Raw genomic sequence first — 9,214 nt, 5'->3', positions numbered from 1 at the left:
CTCAGGGGTGGGTGGGTGGGGTGTTACAGGTGAACACTCGGCTCTAAGACCCCCGTGTGCACCACCAGCTTTACAGACACTGCAAGCCTGAGTTCTCTGAGGAAGCCCAGACATGCCTTGACTCCACACTTCAAGGCCCTCTGGTCATGGGCAAGAAGAACGAGCATGGCCTTCCAGCAGGGCCAGTTTCCCAAAAGCGGCACCGGCTGTCAGGCTCAAAGCCACACTGGGAAGGCCCCAAGGAGAAGGTTCTGAGCTGGGTGGTTGTGAGTGAGCCCCACACTCCTCCACAGGAGCCCAGCATTTTCTAAAACAGAGCCTGGCAGCAAGGACCCATGTAAGAGTCGCCGGGACAAATGAGATAACCTTGGTTGCAAAACACAACCAAGGGCTGCATTTTACCACCCTTTTCAGTGTAAAAGTCAAGTTTTAAGATTCCTATTGTATAAAATTAATATGAGAAGAATTTTATACCCTATTATGGCATTGTGTTATAATCATGGAATGCTATCCCCGCCCAGTCTGGCCTTCTGTCCCCCGGACCGTGCCAACAATTATTCAGTTCCTCAGTGTGCGAGTGTGGCTTTTGGGGACAGTCTCCAGGAACTGAAAGGACTTCAAGCTGGGAAGAAGGGCATCTTCGGTCCCCGGTGCTGCCCGGCTGTGCCTGGACACTCACACCCAGACACACCCAGACACACACCAGACATGCCTCCTCCTCTCCTCCTCGGGAAGCCCTAGCCTTCTCCCTGAACACTCCTGGGGACCTGCCTGGGAAGTTTAATCCATCAACAACTGCAGCTGTATGAACACATTGTCTTTGATGCAACACACAATGGGTTCCAGAAAAGGAAAACAAAATACTCTTTAAGAGTGTGCTGCATTCTGTTTGGAAATGGAGAGTCTGGGGTTTTCCTAGATGGGCCAGAACAGGGGTGCTTGTTGCTGTGCCTCTGCTTCGCTTGGTGACTAGAGCTCCTTCCCCTGAGCATAAAGATTAAACTGGGGCTTTAGAATGCACCGCTCCAGAGAGAGGTGGTGAACGAGCAAGGGAAGATCAGATTTGTTGGTGAGTCGTCAGCATCTGAAGGAGGACATGGCAACAGGTTCCTTCCCGTCATCCAGCAGAAGGGAGTTAAGAAGAAAAGAAGTTGAGCTGCAGCATGTCTCGGGTTAGACATGAGGAGAGTTTTCCAGACTGAGGAATGTTCGGCCCTGGAAGAGATCACTGATGGAGGATGTGGAAACATTGCTGAAGAGTGAATGTGTCTGGCTTTTTACATGTGGGGAGGAGGAGAACCCTGAAATTCTAGGGAGCCCCTGGCTGCTTCCGTGGTGATAACAGTGTTCTGTATTGTTTGGAAATTCCTCGTTGTCAGGCTCCCAGGCATAACATCTCTTCTTCAGCTGAACTCACTCAGGGTTGCCCTGATTGGAGGGAGAGCACTGTTTTCATTTTCTTTTGACCAATTTCAGTCTCACCAGGCTCTTTCTAGTCTGTGCTTAGGAAATGCCTCCCGGGGTCACCTCTTCCTTTCCTCCCCTCTCCTTCCGGTGGCACAGAACCATGCATTCCAGGGGCTGAACAATGGCCATTGAAGGTGTGTCTGGTCCAGTCAGTTTTTTTGTTCTCTTCATTCAATGACATGTATGTTTGCAGCAGCCAGGGCAGTCCTCCTCCACACGAGGGTGTTGTCAGCAAACCCAGGAAGTCTTGAGAGCCAAGAAAGCCTCAGACACAGGAGGAAGCAGTCATGGATCTCCACAGCAAACGTGTTCTCAGTCCACAGGATGCGAGCAGGGGAAGGCTTCTGGCCTCAGAAGTCACAGAGGGTGTGAAAGCAAGAGTGGCTGCCCCAAGGCTAAAGGCCACCAGCCAGCCACAGCCAGCAGGGATATCAATTCTTAAAAGCTGAACTGGTCACCAGAAAATGGCTACCCATTTTCTGAGGTACTTTGGAGGCACAAGGTAAATGAAACCAGTCATCAGGGCCCCACCTGAAGTGAAGCCAAATAAAAGGAAGGCAAATCATATTTCCTTAGATTGCATCCCTGGCCTGAGCCACTTGCCCACATCTGTTCTGTCAGGTGTTAATGCCCAAGCTCCCATACCCAGCTTTCTCAATATTCACCCACAGAATCCCAAACGCAGCCTTAGATCCGCTACTCCACTGAACTTGAACCCCAAAGCCATCCCAGACATCTCCCAATGTCCTCCCTCTGCAATATCCCTTCTTTCTCCTCCATCCCCAATTATCACTGCCAAAGTATCTACAACTGCTAAGACATACACTGGCCAACGTGAAAGTGTTCCCAGGTACTCCTTCCCTTATGGATGATGTTCTACAGTAATTCCATTAAATTTACAAATAGAAAAGTTATTTCAATGAGTGTGAATATTTAAGTTTTCATTTATATCTGCATAGCTTTTGCATTCTTGACACAGTATTATAGATGATAAAAGAAGGAATTATTTACATTAGAATATTTATCCAAATTGTTAACTGGTAGTATTAAATTAGATACTCTACAAACAGAATAGTAGAGCATAGAAACAGTGTCTTACTCAATGAAGTATTTTTATTGCCTGGTAAAATTCCTGTTTCACAGTAGGTAATAAATGCTAGCTACTGAATCCATGCACATGTAATTTCTTCCAGGCCTCAAACATCAGAAATCTATCAGAGAATTTCAAGAAGGTGAGTAGAAATAAGGGCAATATGTTACTGTCTCTGGTAAGAAGACAACTTTGTAGGTGGATGGATAAGTAGGATTTGGTCCCAATGATCTGGAGCAAACCCAGGTAAAAAAATTCACTGTGGATTTACCTGTATTGTTCAGTACCTATAATGCCAGATGAATATGATAAGCAAGACTCACCCAGCAACTGCCTAGGATAAGGAGACACAGGACAGCTAAAATAAGAAGGGTATACGTCAACATAGAGTAACTTGTTGGGTAATCAGCTCACAGAATGTGATTTTCCCCTCCACTCTTTTTCTCAGACTTGTATCCCTTTGGGATAAAGAGAATTCTTCTGGAGCTAAGGCTATAGGCTGAGTTTCTGTGCCATTCTGTGGGGAAGGCAAGCGTGTGTGTGCCCCATACAACTATACAGGTGTCTGTGGGTATCTTCTCACTCTACCCGCTACAGCACCTGTAGAGAGAGAGAGAACTGGCCTAAGGCTCCTTATTAGAAATATCACCATTATAGTTGTCATCCCAGCACCCAGCACTCTGTGGTGTGTCTAGTAATTGAACTGAATGATAACTGTACAGAAATGCTTAGTTATAATAGTACCATAAGACAGGAAAGAAAAATATGGATGGATACAGAAAAAATGAAAGAAGAGCTGGCATAAATCTATGGACCTTTACCAGTGTTAACAAGAAATTGATGGCATGGTGTTAAATGCTTCTTTTAGGGCACACTTAATCCATACTAAATACATTTAGACCTTGCTTCTGGCAACACTCTTTCAAAATCAAAGGTGTATAATTAGAACGACTGAAATACACACAGAAATTTAACATCACATTGAAAGGTACAAATTATTTTCTAAAAAATGGTTAAAAATGCCCATGGTCATGACTACAGTGCCCCAAACCCTTTGACATTTGAAAGGCAATAACCACATCTTTGCCAGTTGATACTTCTTTGTTCCCCAGGGGGGGTGAGCAAGAGTGGAAAAGTAGCCACGCTACACACTGGCTTCAAATGACATAGCAAGACCGCATATATAAGGGACAGAACGTGAGGGAATGAGACAGGATGAGGAAAGGGTACAAATAGGATTGTGTCTCAGTGGAGCATCTGAGGTTCACCACCATTGCATTGCCCAAATCCCCAGCAAGCTGGTAATGATGAGCCCTTAATGTGTTTGCTGTCTCTGACTTGTGTCAGCCCAGCATGCAATCATCTAAATGATACCACAACAATGCTAGAGCACACATTAAGCACTTATTGTAATAGCTGGACTGTTGAGCGGGAGCCATAGAGGGAAACAGAGCAGGAGAGACAGAAGGTGTCTTTGACTGCATTCCTAGCAAGTCGCGGTGTGGTCTGCACTGGGTTACGGAGTGACCACAGCAGGTAAATCAACGTACCAAAAGGCTGTTGCTGGGATCTCTCTATTTCCAAGTCAGAAAAAATATTAGACCAAGAGTAACATTTTAGACCAAAGTGAACAATCAACTTTGGGTGATAACAAGACATCAAGTTAGGGTCAACAATTTTACAATCATTGGTAAAGTTCATTTACCAATAAACTACTATGGCATGGGACATTCATAGTAGGGGAGGGGACATATGGGAAATCTCTGTACCTTCTCCCCAATTTGGCTGTAGAACCTAAACTACTCTGAAAAATAAGGTCTATGTATAAATTAAGAAAGTTCCAAAGGAAGGAGAGATGTATTATAATCCCTGCAGTAAATACAGTGATCTTACTTATCAATCGGCTTCAACCAGTGAATAGCCAAAATCACATAGTGTCAAATGCGGTCAGTTTCCTAGGTCAGAAATCTGGCACAGGTCTCAGCAGACAAAAGTTAAGGTGTCTGGGGGATCCCTGGGTGGCTCAGAGGTTAATCACCTGCCTTCAGCCAGGGTGCGATCCCCGGGATCGAACCCCACGTCGGACTTCCTGCATGGAGCCTACTTCTTCCTCCACCTGTGTCTCTGCCTCTCTCTCTCTTTCTCTGTGTCTCTCAGGAATAAATAAATAAAATCTTTTAAAAACAAAAGTCAAGGTGTCAGTGAGCTTCATTCCTTTCTGGGGGCTCTAGAAGAGAATCCATTCCCTAGTCATTCGATTCAAATGTAGGACTAAGGTCCCCATTTGACTCATGGCCCCCTTCCTCCATCTTCAAAGACAGCAACAGTGGATTGAGTGGTCATGACATCTCTCTCTGAGGCATGATCCTGCCTCCTCTTTTATTTATAAGAACTCGTGTTTAGATGGGGCCTATCTGGATAATCTCCGCAACTCAAGGTCCATACTTTGGTCACAATGGCAAAATCTCTTCACCATTTAAGGTAGCTCATTCATATGTGCCAAGGACTACAGCAGGTACATCTTCGGGAGACCATTATCCTGCCTACCACACTCTCCTTACCTTAGTAATATATAGTCCTACATCCATAATGCTTCTGGAACTACCTTCGCCAACGTCATCTTGAACACTTAAACACTCAATTGACCTCATCCTTATGAGCATTCTGGAGTATTTGACATTGATGGGACCTATTTCTTGAAGTGCTTGGCTTCAGCTTGCTACGATACTGCCTGCTCTTCTCCTTCTGTCCCTGGGGCCATCCCTTTATTGAACCCGTCATTCATTTCTCTGCACCACGCGTATATATCAGGACGGTATCCTCTCTCCTCGGCCTTGATTCTGAATGATGATTGCCTTCTGAGCAGCTCTGTTTGTTTGATATATGGGCTCCTTTTCATCCCAAACCTGCCCATTTCCTCTTTCTGAATTATATACGGCATCACGAGAGCACTAAACCCCACTCTTCCATAACTGATTCTTGTAAGTCATACTTCCCTCCTTCTGCCTCTGCCTCACACCCTCAATCCAGTCCATCATCATGCCCTGTCTGTCCTAATGCCTGAGTATCTCTTGAATCCACCTCATTGTCTCTACTGCTGCGGTTACTAGGAATGTTCAGGCCTCCAATATCAGTACCTAGATTGTTGCCCAGCATCCTGTTTTTGTGCCCTGTGCTACCCACTCCCAGCCATTCTTCACTTTGTCACTAGACACAGATATGATTTTGTCACCACTCTGTTTAAAAGCACTGGTTACTGTCCATTGCTGAATAACATCCAATCCTGCCCACAGTAGCTACACGCACACAGGCACACTCAACACCCATACCTCTAACTGAGCGCGAAGCTTATCACCCTTATTGTCCTTCTCCCACTTGTTGTTCGTATCCCCAGAGTAGGCTACAAAACAACAGCATCACCATCCACCTGAAAGAATGTGAGAAACACAGAACCTCAGGCCCCACCTCAAATCTTATTTGGAATCCATATTTTAGTGAGACCCCTATTCAGATTCTAAGCACAACAAAGTTTGAAAAACATCACTCTAAAGCTATGTTCTCCAGAGTGGTAACCTTCTGGGTACGAAAATACCTTTCAGAAATTTTCTTTATTTTCATGTGTAATCTCCTCCATCTTTATTTGGACTTTAGCACATGTTTCATGAATCACTGACCATTTCAGCAAATTGTCCCTACATTTCACATCTCTGTGCTTTTGCTTTCCTCTGCCTGGAATAGTTTTCCCTCTCTCCACTGACTGAAGCTAGCTTCTGTACTCTCCAGTATCACCTCTAAGAAACCTTCCCCATCTCCTCAAATATGCTATTGCTCCCACCCCACACTATTAGAGATATTCTTATTGAATGATTTGGGCTTACATGTTCATCTCTCCCATTAGTTCGTGAGCTGTGCAAGGATGAAAACCATGCCGTCTCTATCTCTGGGTCCCTAGTGTACAGCAGTCATATATCTTAGCTAAGTAAATGAATCTCTAACTTGAAAAACTTCTGCTACTTTTTAAGTACTATTTTTCATGTCTCTGTTTAAAACAAAAGAGAGTTGTCTTCTAATTTCTTCCCTCAGATCCCATGTTCTGGCTAATTTCTAGATGGCAGCACATCAACTTGACAGAGAGCTGAAAGTAGAAAGGGCTTCATCTTCACTCACCTATGACCAATCCAGAGCATTTCAGATCTGCACCCCATGTTCTTTCAGCGCTGTGTTTATTTTCTGTGGGTATATACTCCAAGGAAGAGAGAAAGACACATGCCTGGAATCACATGTTTAGCGTCTTTCACTTTGTACTTTGATCTTAACAAACAAGACCCTGCCAACACTGTAACCCGTGTGAGCAAAGCCCTCCTTTCAAAGAAAATCATCTTGTTTCTCTGTCTGCTCCACGATAATATTAGCTGAATCTGACCCTAACTAGTAAGCTACTAAAAGGAATTAAGCTCATTAATGGTGTAGTCTGATATCTTAAAACAAAATGGCAGCTAAAACTTTTCAGATAGGCATATTTCTCTAAATCACTTACAATGAAATTTGGTATCTTCAAAGAGGTCAAAGAGGCATATCGTTGGACTAAATCATTTCTTCATATGCAAACATATACCCTATCTGCCACACAGGATGGCTGTGAAGGTCTAATGAGATACTAAATGCAAAATATTAGATGCTTTGCAATTCTGTATAAATGTATGTATGGCATTTTCATTAACAGCACTAAGTTTTTTCAAATGACTTTTCAGATTTCACTTCTTCAGGCAAGTCATTGCAAGTCCTCTACACTTTCTTAAATGTCTCTGTCTTCTTGTTGTTCTTTTCACCTTCTTCTTGGATTTGAGGGATTACTAAAACAGTAATTATTAAAATAGTAATTAGATAATGTACACAGGACAACTGCTAACAGAATACACCTATGTACTTCACTTATTCAATCTAATGGGGATTTAAATAAATTTTCTTTTTCCTCCCTGAAATTCCATGCACCTGGCACTGTAAAGAATTAAACTTAAAGCCAAAAAAGTGACCTGATTTCCTGTGGTCCTAATACTCTTTGCCTGCTCTAGCATATGATCTGCTTCTGATAAATGGGTGTACGCTTGTTTGTGTGGCAAGGGTATGCAGGTAGAAGCTAGAAAAAGGGCAGCAAATAATAGGAAAGATGGAGACAGGGACTATTGGTTCTCACTGAGGCTTCACCAGTATCTATTCCATGGTTCTCTTCTCAGAATTACTCAATACAGTGAAATGTATGTAGGATCCATTCAGGATTGAATTCAGCAAACTTTATTCCCTACCAGCACCATGCTGCACCAGCTTCTATTAATTAAAATAGTTAATTAAATATATAAATACTTTATGCTTGTATATTGAGATAACTAAAAAATAACAAAATAACATAGAAAAATGATGCATTCTAGATGCAACATGGGTGAATGAGTAGGATAGCAGAGAGGGATTCATTTCGACTTTGAAAATCAAGAAAATTAGAGTGGGTGCCCCTCTGAGCAGGGCCTGAAGATGCTGAGAATCAGGTAGGCAGAGAGGGGCCAGGATTCCCACAAGAAGGAATAATAGGGCGAGGGCAGACTATGGGTGCGCCCAGGAGCCATCATCTGCACAGAGGAGTGTGTTACAGCACACTGTGCAGGGCTCCGTTCGTTCTACACCACAAACAGGCTTTGCTAGGCATGGAAAGGAAGGAACTTCATGTTTATTTCTGCATCTCTCTTTATATTTGGTTGGGCAAACTAATATATAATTGACATACAGTAAAATTTTCCTTAATGTACTTATTTTAACATCTAGCATAAGGCCTATGCCTAGCAGAAAGCCTCATACGAGGCAGATCTTCAACACGTAGTAGAAAGGGAACCAATGGTCTGCCAATGATGAGGTATTATTTGATTTTATAAACTGTCTTCTTTTTCCATAGGACTTTTTTCATAAGCCACTGAGTTCACATGCTAGATAATATCGCTGTCCATCTTGATAGCTGGCTGACTTCAAAAGTTCCCTGACTTCACCAACTTTCCACTTATGCATTAATAAATTACTGCCTAGATGTCAGCTTTCTCTCCAAGGTCTCAAGGTATCTGGTTTGAAAAGAGCCATGGGGAATCTAAACAAACTATGTGACAGGACATTGGATACTATTCCTCACTTTCTGATGAAGAGACATTTTCTAATTGAAATGTTATAAAAGGAAGAGACTGGGCATATTGGAGTATATTATAATGACCAAGGAGCAAACACAGCAGTCACTTCACTGCCCAAACCCCATTTTCACATTAATTCTCTCTACTTATGCTCACATAGGCCAAGCAGGTATTATTTGCCTAATTTGATTGATAAGGAAAAGAACTTGAGAGCTGAGTGATTGTTCAAGGTCATGGGTACAGCAGACACAGGACAGAAAACTCAAGTTTAAGGCTCTAGAGACAGCAGTGCCTCACGAGGCACTTTTTTTTTTTCATGAAGGTAAAAGAGCCGAAATCACCTTTCAGACACTAGCCTTGATAAATGTACCTGTCAAGGCTCGGTTTGAGGAAACAGAAAGTAGCTATTTTAAAGAGAATGGGATTTGATTTAATACAGGCAGTTCTGTGCTTACAAAATCGGTGGAAGGGCTGGGGGAGGGGAGGCGGTAAG

The 9,214-nt window shown here is 43.1% G+C and overlaps 1 long non-coding RNA gene across 1 annotated transcript; it reads left to right on the top strand.

Moving 5' to 3' along the window:
* Positions 1-550: 550 nt before the first annotated feature.
* On the top strand, positions 551-8,696 carry LOC140616610 (uncharacterized). The gene is made up of 3 exons (XR_012017013.1): positions 551-1,969; positions 2,661-2,699; positions 8,499-8,696. It is a non-coding gene; the product is annotated as an uncharacterized lncRNA (long non-coding RNA).
* Positions 8,697-9,214: the final 518 nt, after the last annotated feature.

This window comes from Canis lupus, chromosome 24, assembly GCF_048164855.1.
Source record: "Canis lupus baileyi chromosome 24, mCanLup2.hap1, whole genome shotgun sequence".
NCBI classification, from domain to species: Eukaryota; Metazoa; Chordata; class Mammalia; order Carnivora; family Canidae; genus Canis; species Canis lupus.
Note: the sequence above shows the minus strand (reverse complement) of the source record. Positions and strands in the feature narration are given on the sequence as shown.